The 13,381-nt window shown below is 44.1% G+C and overlaps 1 long non-coding RNA gene across 1 annotated transcript; it reads left to right on the forward strand.

Moving 5' to 3' along the window:
- The first annotated feature begins 8,605 nt into the window (after positions 1 to 8,605).
- On the forward strand, positions 8,606 to 12,314 carry LOC139071401 (uncharacterized). Its single transcript, XR_011521306.1, has 3 exons — positions 8,606 to 8,910; positions 11,562 to 11,689; positions 11,808 to 12,314. It is a non-coding gene; the product is annotated as an uncharacterized lncRNA (long non-coding RNA).
- The last annotated feature ends 1,067 nt before the right edge of the window (positions 12,315 to 13,381 follow it).

A 13,381-nucleotide genomic window follows, 5' to 3' on the forward strand; every position in this document is an offset into this window, starting at 1 on the left:
AACAGCCACCTGCCCGTTACTAAAGGTATGCTTATTTAGACAACGCACTGCTGCACATTACCGTCGGCAGGAAGTAGAGCTTTCATCTTCCTGCTGTGTGTGAGTTTTACTCACCACCTTGGAGTGGGTCAGAACACTGCCCGTATAGGTAAAGCCACGAGCGCCATTTGGGCCCCAGCTCCACAGCTTTGACATCCTTTTATTTCAATAGTTTATTTCTTTAACCAGCAGTTTGAGAGAGACTTGGAACACTGCCGTCATGGTTACGATGCTTGTTTTCCAGGCGTGTGACCCCGCCCTGGTGCACGCTAAGCTGCCTGTACTCAGCACTTCATCAGGCCGATGCTGCTGGGTGGAGAGTCCTTTCCACCGCACGGCAAGAGGCGCCGCCAGGCTGCAGTATTTCAATTCAATTCAATTCAAAAATACTTTATTAATCCCAGAGGGAAATTGATTGCTGTAGTAGCTCAGAATAATAATAATAGTAATAATCAAGTCATCAAAGAGTTGTTGTATATTACAATGGCTGTTGGCAGGAAGGATCTCCAGTAGCGGTCAGTGTTGCAGCCAAACTGAAGAAGCCTCTGACTGAAGACACTCTTCTGTTGTCGAACAGTCTTGTGAAGAGAATGCTCAGGGTTGTCCATAAACTTCTTGATTCTCTGGAGAATCCTTCTTTGCATTATCTCCTCCAGTGGTTCCACAATCATCTCCAGAACAGAACCAGCCTTTTTTATTAGGCTGTTGAGCCTTTTCAGGTCCCTGCTTCTGATGCTGCTACCCCAACAGACGATGGCTGAAGAGATTACACTCTCAACAACAGACTTGTAGAAGATCTGCAGCATCTTGCTACAGACATTGAAGGACCTAAGCGTCCTCAAGAAGTGCAGTCTGCTGTGTTCCTTCTTGTAAACGGCTTCGCTGTTCTTTCTCCAGTCCAGTCTGTTGTCCAGGTGAACTCCAAGGTATTTGTGTTCCTCAACCACCTCCACTTCTTCTCCCATGATGGAAACAGTGTTTGACTCCACCCTGTTTCTTCTGAAGTCTAAAATCATCTCCTTTGTTTTGTTCACGTTCAAGGTCAGATGATTGTTTCCACACCATGCCACAAAGCGCTCCACCAGCTCTCTGTACTCAGTTTCCTGTCCATCTCTGATACACCCGACGACTGCAGAGTCATCTGAGTATTTCTGTAGATGACAGGTCTCTAATTTGTACTGGAAGTCTGAGGTGTACAGGGTGAGAGTACAGTCCCCTGTGGTGCTCCAATGTTACTGATCGCCTGGTTTGATGTGCAGTTCTTCAGCCTCACAAACTGTGGTCTGTTTGTCAGGTAGTCTTTAATCCAGGTGATAGTTGAGGCCACCACCTGTGTCTTCTGGAGTTTCTGGCAAAGTACATCAGGCTGGATTGTGTTAAATAAACTGGAGAAATCAAAGAACATGACCCTGACAGTGCTGCCTGCTTTGTCCAGATGACAGTGGATTGGTTGAAGCAGCAGGATGATGGCATCTTCAACTCCAACTCCATGGCGATAAGCAAACTGCAGCGGGTCCTGATATGTTCTAGTTTGCTTAGTCAGGTGGACCAACAGGAGTCTCTCCAGGACCTTCATGATGTGGGATGTCAGGGCAACCGGTCTTTAGTCGTCATTGACTGATGGGCGAGTTTTCTTTGGAATTGGAACAAGGCATCTCAATTTTATCCTGAGAAGCTCTTTAACAGAAGTTCCCAGTTTTCTCCAAATCCTCATGAGCACATCCACGGCGGTGACAGCTGATCCCGGGAATTGTTTCCTGATTCTGGAGTTTATTTTTACCTTCTCACCTGTCAGCTGTTTTATTAATTAGCCTGTAGATCCACGAGTCCTGCCTCGTGGTTTCCTGTGGTTTACATCAGCTGCAGAATTTAAACTTACAATTGTTCAGCTCCGTAAAACTAGCCAGATAATCTGCATTTCTTGCAGAAATGCTGTTTGAATGCTGGATGCTGGAACTGATAGCTGAAGCTTTTCCGTGTCCTGTGGTCCCCAGCCGATGTCCGTCACAGCGGTGGGTGGGGTGAGCTTTAGCGGCTTCCGGGGAGGTCCGTTACCAGAAGACAAGATGAGCGGCTCTCTACAGGGACTCGGCTCTCATCGTTCACTTTGAAAACTCGTTCAAAAGATTTGAATCGTTTGTCACACCACTAGTTCAAACCTGCCATCCACCTACAAGACAGAAGCTGCTTCAGAACTGAACTGAAGCTTAAACTAAGCTAATGTATTTGAACGTTTGGGAGCAAAAATCCATAACGAGAGATTCAGACCCAAAAGTAGAAGCATAGAGAAAAGAACCCTCAACAGCAGAAACATGGTTTAAAAACCTGCACAGCTGAAATGTTTAAACAGCTATTATTTGAGCAGTAATTGCTTCAAAGTTACATTTTCACAATTAGCTGAACTGTGAATTTAGCAGCATGTCACATTTAGATGCAGAAATCAAAGCAAACAGTTATGAGCAGCATGAAGGTTTTAAGGAAATAACGTGTTTAATCACAGGACAGGGTTAAGGTGGAGCAACAGAAATCTTCTAAAGCAGAAGACAACAATAGCTGACCATCATCAAACACGTCGTATGGAAATAAACCTGACATGTGAAGGTTCTGAGGGTCTGGTGGACGGATTTGTGTGTCTGTGGTTTATTGTGAGAGTTATGATGAGTTAAATAAAACCGTTTTGACAAAGTGAAATGCAGCCTGTCTATGATGTGTTTCTATGGGATGACAGTGAGAAAGAAGGCATGTAGTTTTAACCAATCAGAGAGCTCTATAGGTAGGTGACTGGAGTGCTGTGGTCTCAGGTGGTGTTTACCAACCCTGGTCCTCAGGACCCACAAAGGCTGAAGCTAGGGAAAGGAACCCAGCCAGCGTCAGAGCTCCGGTGGCCTGCTTACTGAACTGGTCCACCAGTGCCTCTCTATGTGCCAGGTTGGAGAATCCAGTCGCTAGCAGTTCCTTCTGAAGGACACGTTGGAGACCACCACATGACAAGGTGGATCCCGCCATCTACAGAGGTGACTGCCTTTGTTGGCCTCATCACCCAGCAGTGCTCCCAACAAAACCACTTTCTGCGTGCCCTCATGTCTGCTGATTTTTGTAATTTGCAGTTTCTTTTCTTTTATTTGCACTCATTCATGCCTCATTTGCCCCATTTTGCATTCATGTTGTCACTCGCTGTAAAGGTTCTGCTAGTTTATTACACGTGCAGTATGTTTAAATCGATTCAGTTTCCTGTGTTGCATGTTTTTGCGCATAGCCTTTTATTCTCTGTTCTCTGCTCCTGTTGTAAACCTGATTTGCTGATGTGACACCAACATTTTCCACTGAGGCACAAAAAGACTTCTATTCATTTCTACGCTGAAATCTGAAAAGACAAAACCCCGAACACAGTTTCCAAGACATAATTGTAAAGTGGAAACCAGGCAAGACCTATAAACTTACATTTCAGGAGCTTCTGTAAAATGCTGAAGCAATACATTAAACTGACAGATCTAGAGCTGACATTTTCAGTTTGAGAGCAGGATTTTCTATCTGTGCTCACAAACCGTCTACTCCCTTTGAAATAGAGCCTCACATCCCTGAGCAGTTAAAGATTTAGTAGACCTTCTTCCTTTTGGGTTTGATTCTGATCAAACGTCAACTAACAGATTCTTTTATTCTGAAAAACCATTTTAAAATGTTTTTCAATCACAGGAGTCACCAGATATGTGATGTGTGTGCGTGTGTGTGTGTGTGTGTGTGTGTGTGTGTGTGTGTGTGTGTGTGTGTGTGTGTGTTCAACTGACATATCTGGTTGCCTGGAGACAGATTTCTCTGCCGTGTGAGCCTCAGGCAGCTTCTGATCAAAGTCACATCCTGAACTCATCAAGTTCAAATAAATATTTGTTTTGCGAGGTTCTGACTCAGCTTCGCTCCACTAATGAACAGCACCAGGAAAGTCAGGCCCATTTTCAGTTGGATATATTGGAAAATATCAGGAAAGTAAAGTTATTGTAGGCTGATAGTCTAAGAAGATCCGTGTTTTTGTTTAAAATCATCCCTTCTGCAGTGTTTTAGCTCATGTTTGATTATAAGAACTCATTTAGAGGCGGTGTTTGTTCAGAGAGAACGCTGCAGGGAGGAGATCCCACAGCAGATATTTAATGATATTATTTTAAGCCATTGCATTCTTGAGTGGCTGTTTTAATTAGACTCCCTCATTACTGTGTCCTTTGTTACCTTCTGCAAGGACAATTATCTGCTTCTTAATGTCTTACATTTTTTATTCTCATACATTCTTAAACAGCCACGCCTTCAAGGAAAGCGTCTTAATTTGAAGCTTTTCACTGGAAATGACACATTTTAGCTCATTTGCATAATCTATTAATTTAGAAAATGAGGATGAGTGACTGTTGACCTCTGGCATTTAAATCGATCTCTTACACACACACACACACACACACACACACACACACACACACACACACACACACTTTGCTATGCAATTATTGCAAAAGTTCATAAAGTGAAGTCATAAATCAGGTTTTGTAAGATCATCTGATGAAAGTCCTCCTTAAGCTTCCACTGGGACACATTCTGATCATCTAGGTCTGCTTTCTCATCAGAGCCACCACGCTAGGTGCAGACAACCTTTATGTGGCCAACATGTGACAGGGTCAGTCAGCTTAAACCCGACTCACCAGATAACATTTAGAGTTTTGACCCATTTCATTTAGCACAAAACCTCCAAAGATAATCTCATCAGATCTTGCTGCCATGTGTGGTGTTGATCTTGTCAGCTCGGGAGAACGTCGCATTTTGGACTGTCCTGGCCCGTGTGGTGTGCCCAGAAGACAGGAGCAGCCTGTTGAATGTGACACATAGCCAATCAGAAAGCAGGAGAGAGAGGTACGAGGGATCTTCCTCCTTATCAACAATTTCTTTTTTCTCTGAAGACTTGCAGCCGTTGACCCTCTGGACCCACCACCCTAACCCTACTAGCAAAGTAAAGCAAAGACAAAAAGTATCCAGTGTTAATCTTTTTCTAAGTGTTGTGAGTGAGTTGTTTATGGTAGGTGAGGTCATTGCCCAAATTCAAGACAACCCTAACTATAAGTGACTAACAACCTTTGACTACCAGCGCTACCTTAAAGAGCAAGTCACCCCCAAATCAACTTTTTTTTTCTGATAAACTATATAAATGTGTGTCTAATCGTGCTGCAGACACGTGTAGTTAATAGTTTTGTACTTTAGTGCATTTTAGTTAAAATTGTAATTTTCTGCCTAAAACTGTCAGTGTTGTGCCGTTGTCAGGTAAAAACTCTGCACTACATTAGAATTTAAATGTGCCACCGCTATTGGCTAAGAGGTATGCTATGATGTAAACTGGTCCTTATGATGTCGCAATGCCGTTGTGAGCCTGTGTGTGTGTGTTTGTTAGCGGCTCCGCCCTCTCGGTCTGCTAGGCAACAGCATCTGTTGCATTTTTCAAACATGAAGAGGGAGTGAAGTAAGTTTCTTGTAGGGGGTTACTTGCTCTTTAAGCAGAAGGCTAGGAGATGTCTGATTTTAGATTCTTGGCTATGGGAGGAATCCAACACCATTTCTTCAAAGCCGTTCCCTTTTAAGAAATATCATCTCTTGTTTTGAAAACCAGCGATTTTTGCTGTGGTCCCGTTGAAAACATGCCTCTGGCCACCAAACAGCTGGAAGCCAAAGACGTCAGACTTCACATCTGATAAGATTCGTTCTCTCATGGTTGAGATCTTTTGGACGCCACAAGACTCTTTCTGCCTTGAAAAGTTTTCATCAGACCTACACCAAACATGAGCAGATATGCCTTAGCACTTTTAAATCAACACAACTGGACATCTGGCCTCTCACCCAAGAGGCTTCCTCAGCTCTAACATTTGTGTTGGTAAAAGGCGCACTGCCCAGAATCCATCTGCAGACTCATCTGATCAGCACACCAACTGTCCCCACGCTAGTGGTCATCCACCACCCATGGACTGACTCTGAAGCTGTGACTCAGACCCAAGGGGAAGCTGTCTCCTTCTGGCCAAACGGGCTAAAATGCAGTGCGGGCTTGACTGAGTTGACAAGCTGATGGTTCTTCACCACGTCACTGGGATTTTCGGCGGGGGGTGTTGGGGTTAGGCAGCATCTGAGAGAGCGATTCCGCTGAAGCACACACACCAGGTCATCATCATGCTCTCCTAGTGCATTTTTGTTTCATCTGTGTGCAGTTGCTGCTCCAGCGCTGCATCCCTGCTCTAAAAGTATTTAACGTTTTCAGACGGGCGGAACTGTGACAAAAGGTTTCTGATGCAGAAATAAAAAGGTGCATTTAGTTTTTGCTCAGCCGTCTAGAGTTGGACCAAACTGCAGCAGAACCTTTATTCTTCTGTGCTTAGGATGAATGTGTTACATCCAACAGTGGAGATGGACCTTCTTTCTCCTTGAGTCACCATTTTATGGTGGAGTTCATCGTTGTGATTTGGCGCTGTATAAATAAAGTTGAATTGAATTGAGTTTAGAAAACAGATTTGAAATCACAAACGCCACGAGTTTTGCTCATGTCTTTAAAAGAGATGTAACATGTAATGATGATGATGATGGTGGTGATAAATATGGTGATAATGATGAAGATGATGAAAATGGTGAAGATGATGATGATGAGGATGATGAGGCTGAGGATGATGGTGACGATGATGATGGTGGTGATGATGACGATGATGGTGATAACGATGATGGTGATGATGACGACGATAATGATGATGGTTTTGATGACAACGACGATGGTGATGACGACGATGATGGTGATGGTGATGATGACGAAGATAATGATGATGGTTTTGATGACGACGACGATGGTAATGATCATGATGATGGTGATAATGACGATGACGATAATGATGATGGTGGTGATGACGATGACGATAATGATGATGATGACGATGATGATGATGGTGGTGATGACGATGACGATAATGATGATGGTGGTGATGATGATGACGATAATGATGATGGTGGTGATGATGATGACGATGACGATAATGATGATGGTGGTGATGACGATGACGATAATGATGATGGTGGTGATGACGATGGCGATAATGATGATGGTGGTGATGATGATGACAATAATGATGATGGTGGTGATGACGATGGTGATAATGATGATGGTGGTGATGACAACGGCGATAATGATGATGGTGGTGATGACGATGGCGATAATGATGATGGTGGTGATGATGATAACGATGACGATAATGATGATGGTGGTGATGACGATGGCAATAATGATGACGGTGGTGATGACGACGGCGATAATGATGATGGTGGTGATGACGATGGCGATAATGATGATGGTGGTGATGATGATGACGATAATGATGATGGTGGTGATGATGATGATGGCGATAATGATGATGGTGGTGATGACGACGGCGATAATGATGATGGTGGTGATGATGATGACGATAATGATGATGGTTTTGATGACGACGACGACGATGATGATCATGATGATGATGATGATAATCATGTTGATGGTGATAATGATGATGACGATAATGATGATGGTGGTGACGATGATGGCGATAATGATGATGGTGGTGATGATGATGACGATAATGATGATGGTGGTGATGATGATGATGGCGATAATGATGATGGTGGTGATGACGACGGCGATAATGATGATGGTGGTGATGACGATGGCGATAATGATGATGGTGGTGATGATGATGACGATAATGATGATGGTGGTGATGATGATGATGGCGATAATGATGATGGTGGTGATGACGACGGCGATAATGATGATGGTGGTGATGATGATGACGATAATGATGATGGTTTTGATGACGACGACGACGATGATGATCATGATGATGATGATGATAATCATGTTGATGGTGATAATGATGATGACGATAATGATGATGGTGGTGACGATGATGGCGATAATGATGATGGTGGTGATGACGATGGCGATAATGATGATGGTGGTGATGACGATGATGGCGATAATGATGATGGTGGTGATGACGATGGCAATAATGATGATAGTGATAATGATGATGATGATGATCATGATGATGATGATGATGATGATAATCATGATGATGGTGATAATGATGATGACGATAATGATGATGGTGGTGATGACGATGGCGATAATGATGATGGTGGTGATGACGATGGCAATAATGATGATGGTGATAATGATGATGATGATGATCATGATGATGACGATGATGGTGATGATTAGAGAACTCATGCAGCAGCAATGCTCACTGGTGCATCGTAGCACACTGGTGCATTGTAGCAGGCATGATTACATTTTGCACGTTTACATGCATTAACCCCACAACATTAATGAAGATTGTGTCATCTAATGGTTATGACTAATGATAGTAATTAACAGGATGGTAAATAAGGTCCACGTGTTCACTGGATTAAAAAATTGACTGGATTTATTAAGATGATGTGGGTTGGTGCTGCACTTTGTTCTCCTTTCTTTATTATCTATCAGCAGCTGTTAATTATTGAATAGTTTCTGTTATCATTGTGTGTGTGTGTGTGTGTGTGTGTGTGTGTGTGTGTGTGTGTGTGTGTGTGTGTGTGTGTGTGTGTGTGTGAGTGTGCGTGTGTGAGTGTGTGACCTTTACAATGCTATGATTACATAGAACAACTATGTGATTAGTATTACACAGCTGACAGGTGAATGAACACGGCTCAGACCTGTGCTGATTGAGAGAACAACACCTTTGAGGAGCATTTGGAGCTGTGAAGCCCAAACAGGGAAATCCCAGGAGCAACCTCAGAGACCTCTTCAACCATGACACAAAAAAAACCCGAAGCTCCCAGGGTTCTGGCAGAGAAGCAGTAAGGCGTGCATTCTCACATGGGTAAAGCTTCAGTTGTCTGAGGTGGATTTTATAGCTGAAATTGTGAAGATTGAGGGTTTGTTCCTTTACTCCAATCAGTGACGCTTGGATTGACGGACGCTGTCAACACTGTGAGGACCCTTTGTCCAAAAGCAGCAGTAGACAGCATCAGTAAGAGGGATCCAATGTAACATCAAACGAGTGTCAAACTCAGTGATGTCGTTGTTAAGTGATTTGCACAGGGATGTATCTTAACAGGCTGTAAAGGCATGCGGTTGTTTAGCTGTCACGGGTCTGCAGCATGCTCATGAAAAGCTTTGTCAATCAGTCTGACGGGCAGCAAAATAAACAAGCTTTCAGTTAAAAGAAGTGACAATCAAAAATGTGATTATGAGTGGGCAAGGTGAGAGTAAACATCCTGGAAAGCTGCTGGAATGTTCTTTACATGGTTAAAATACAAACTTGTAGGCTGCATGGTGGTGCAGTTGGTTACAGGTTTGAATCCTGGCTGCAGCCTTTCTGCACAGTTAGCATGTTCTCCCCATGCTTGTGTGGGTTTTCTCAGGGTCCTCCAGTTTCCTCCCACAGGCTACAAACCTGTGTGTGTGTGTGTTAGTTAATCACCAGTGTGTGAATGACTGTCGCTGCGACAGACTGCAGACCTGTCCTGGTCACCTGATGACTGCAAGAGTTAGGCACTGCCTCCCTGTGACCCTGAAGAGGACTACGTGGTTTAGAACATGAATGAGTGAGTTGTTGCTCCATTGCATCAGCAGGTTCTTAGTAGGAGGAATGGTGTTCATGTACGTGATATGTGCTCCAGAGCATGGTTGGGTCAGGGCTAGGGGTTAATGGATGACCACTAATGCTAATGGATGATAGCTAGCATAAACATTCTGCTGGGTGAGTCTGCCGAGGAGGAGTTGAGTTCTTCTGCAATGCTTCGTGTCTCTGGAGCTTTATTTGACTCATCGTTGACATTCCCAGCACTAGCATGACACCAAACTCATTTACATGCAAAATAGTCACTTCATGTATGTCTGTTACCTGCAGACTGTACGCTGCCATCATTCATCCTGCTCATGTCCATCTATTCAGCTATCGTATGCTCTCTATTCCATCTCCGCCTTTTTATTATATTTCCATCCTTTATACACGTCAGGGATAATACTCTTAACCTGAGGAGGCAGGAACTTCCATCATTCACTTTAACCCTCCTTCCCAAAGGGAGAACAGCCCTGTATAACCCATCCCAGTGTTGTGGTGGGGACGATATGTGCAGGAGGGACTAAGAAAGAAAGGCTATGTTAAGGTAGAAGCATGCATCACTATATATTTAACTGGAATCAATCAATGCAAATAAACAATGAGCCCAAGTATTAAAAAAAATCCATAAAAATAAAGAATTTATATTATACAAGAAACACTAAAACAAGATGGAATACCATCAGCGAATTTACAATGAAAATGAATAAAAGCCAATTTCTACGTTTTCCAGGACATAACTGTGTTAGATAAACAGTTGTTTCACTCTGTCACATCATCCTGCCGACCAAAATGATAGAGCGCTATGATTGGCCCACCAAACCGATGGAGCGCTGTAATTGACAAGCCACACTGGTCTGGCCTGCTGAGGTTCCAGTGGAGTGTGGCCAGACCGACCTGCAGAGTTAAATGATTTAACTTCTGCTAACCGTGTTGGCTATAGAGTCTGTCCGTCCAGTCCAGTACCTGCTTCACTTACAGACTGCCTCTGGCCCAGTTGTCTTGTTCATCCTGAATGATCTATGACTAGAAGGCCAATCAATCAATCAATCAGTCAATCAATCAATCAATCAATCAATCAATCAATCAATCAATAAATCAGTCAATCAATCAATACTTTATTTTTAAAGCGCCTTCCTCACCCATTACGGGAGGCCTAGGCGCTGAAGAACAAAATACAATCATGATAAGAGATTAAAACGCTGAACATGAAACAACAGAATTAAAAGCAAAAACTCTAAACTACATAACATTAAGCCAACTTCAAGCATGTTAAGGAAATGCTAAACGAAAAGAGGAAAAAAAAGGATTTTCAGGCGACTCTTAAGACCGGCAAAGAAGTCGGTTGCCTAACTGACTGTGGGAGCTGGATCCAGAGTGAAAAAGCCCGGTCTCCACAAGTCCGACACCTAGCAGGCACCAATCACAGGAGCACAGAGAGCGTGATGGGACATATCGTTTCAGGAGCACCGCTAAGTAAAGTGGGGCGCCTCCAAGAAAGAAATACACAAAAAAACAAACACCAGAAGTCTAAAACGCCCCTGATAAAAGACTGAAGCCAGTGTAGGGAGGCCAGCACAATCACTAGACAGCTTTTGGTTTCAGATGAGTGCTCACCAGGCCATTTGTAGTTAATTCAGTTCAATTCAGTTCATTTCTATGGGGTTAGGGTTAGGGTCACCACCAAATCAGGACCAAGGCTCTTCACACAGTAAACATAACTTAGATGCTAGTTCGGGGTGTTCTCTGTGCCAGCCTCTAAGGCCTGATTGAAGGAAGTCTGGCTTCTGTTCTCAGATGAACTTGTGGTTCAAACACACTGATCATTAGTCACCTATCAAATGAAGGTATGAAAGCATATCTCATGTTCATTATGTTTAAAAGGAACATCAAACGTCTGGACTCCGCAGAGCTGTTTCCATCCTTTTACAAACAGATGAAAGGGACGAGACGAGTGCCGGTTCTGGCTTTTCAAGCTGCTGCATGTGTTATGAAGCCTAAACCAAGTCATGGTGAGTCAGTTCTGTTTGTCTGGTGTGATAAAATAGTATTTTTTACAGTGTTACTGCATTTTCTCTAATGTTACAGGAAAATTAGGACTGAATATCTTAACTGTGGTTATTGTTTCAGAGCTCTGACGGTTCCCACGTGGCCCTCATCCAGCACCACACTCTAACCTGATTTATGAACAAATTAGGACTCCATAAGGAGTCGTTGGGGTCAAAAGAGCTGACTTCATCTGGTGAGCCGGAAAAGGCTGTAGTTGAGTGATTAGTGACAACCAGTTAGTTATTCGGTCTGAATCAGATTTTAAGACAGGTTGCATCTCCTAAAATGTGAATAACGTTGGTATGGTTCAGAATCGGGTTCAGTCAGAGATGTGAGTTCGTGTTCACGGCTGGATTCAAGTTTAAGGATGGAAAACAGGAAGTGAACAGAACTGTAAATACTGGGCCTTGACTTATTAAAGCTGAGACTCAAATGATCACTTCAGTGTCATATTCACGTTAATTTGTGCTTCTGATCATTTTTGTCAGATTCACTTTGATATGAAACAGAGTCACCTAATAATAAAACAGCCTAACCAGCCATCCCCATGGGAACACATTCAATAACCCCACCCCCTGAGATTTCTATCCCACACACACCAAACCGAACCATCTATTAGGCGCTTAGCAGCAACATCACACACGCCGCAATGCTGAGTTTCTCATTAACATGGCATCGCTGTGGTTCTTCCCTCTCCTCTAAATGACTCAAACACGTCTTTGAAAGACAAGTAGAAGCCAAAAAGTCTTCCTTCTAAAAAAAGACGTTTCCGCCATCTTTGACTACAGCGCCACGCAGTACAGTCGGCCTTTCTGCCTCTTTTCTGACTGGTTATTTTTGAGATGGCTAGTCCCGCCCCTCTGCCTGTGAGAAACCAGACTCGTTCTCTGTGTAGAGGACGAGTCTGGCAGGACATGCTAGGTTAAACACTGTTTGGTGACAATTCTTACGGTGAAAACATAACGCAGCGCCGAACTCGGCGTGGTCTCATCGGCCCGACCCAGCGGCGCCTGGCCCGGCGTGGCTCCATCGGCCCGGCAGCGCTGAACCCGGTGTAGTTATATCAGCCGGCCCAGCGGCACCGGGCCCGGCGTGGTTCCATCCGCCTGGCCTGGCAGCGCCGAACCTGGCGTGGTTACGCCGGCCCAGTGGCACCAAGCCTGACGTGGTTCCATCGGCCCGGCCCAGCAGCGCCAAACCCGGCACAGTTCCGCAGACGGGGCCTAGCAACACCGACTCCGGAGGGGTCCTGCTGAGCCAGGCCCAACAACATTCATCGCGTCGCGGTGAGCACGGGACCAGAGGACGATGGTTGCAGATGGTGGAAGAGATGCCAGTAGGAAGAGCTGGTGGACGAGGTAAAGAAATGGCCACAGAAGACCTGGAGGAGATCAAACGGTCTCTGAACTTTATGTCAGGTGAACTGTCAAAAGTAACATCACAGCAGGATTGGCTATTGAGACTGATGGAGGAGGTGAAAGAGCTTAAAATACTGTTAACTGAAAAAGATAAGAAGATTTCGGCCTTAGACCAAAGAGTTGATGAACTTGAACAATGTACAAGACGTGAGGATTTGGTGATAATGGGACTTGAAACCCGCCACAGAAGCTATGCAAAAGCAGTAGCAAATCATGATGCAGCAGAAGAATCTTTCC

The sequence above is a fragment of the Nothobranchius furzeri genome, chromosome 1 (assembly GCF_043380555.1).
Source record: "Nothobranchius furzeri strain GRZ-AD chromosome 1, NfurGRZ-RIMD1, whole genome shotgun sequence".
Classification (NCBI taxonomy): domain Eukaryota; kingdom Metazoa; phylum Chordata; class Actinopteri; order Cyprinodontiformes; family Nothobranchiidae; genus Nothobranchius; species Nothobranchius furzeri.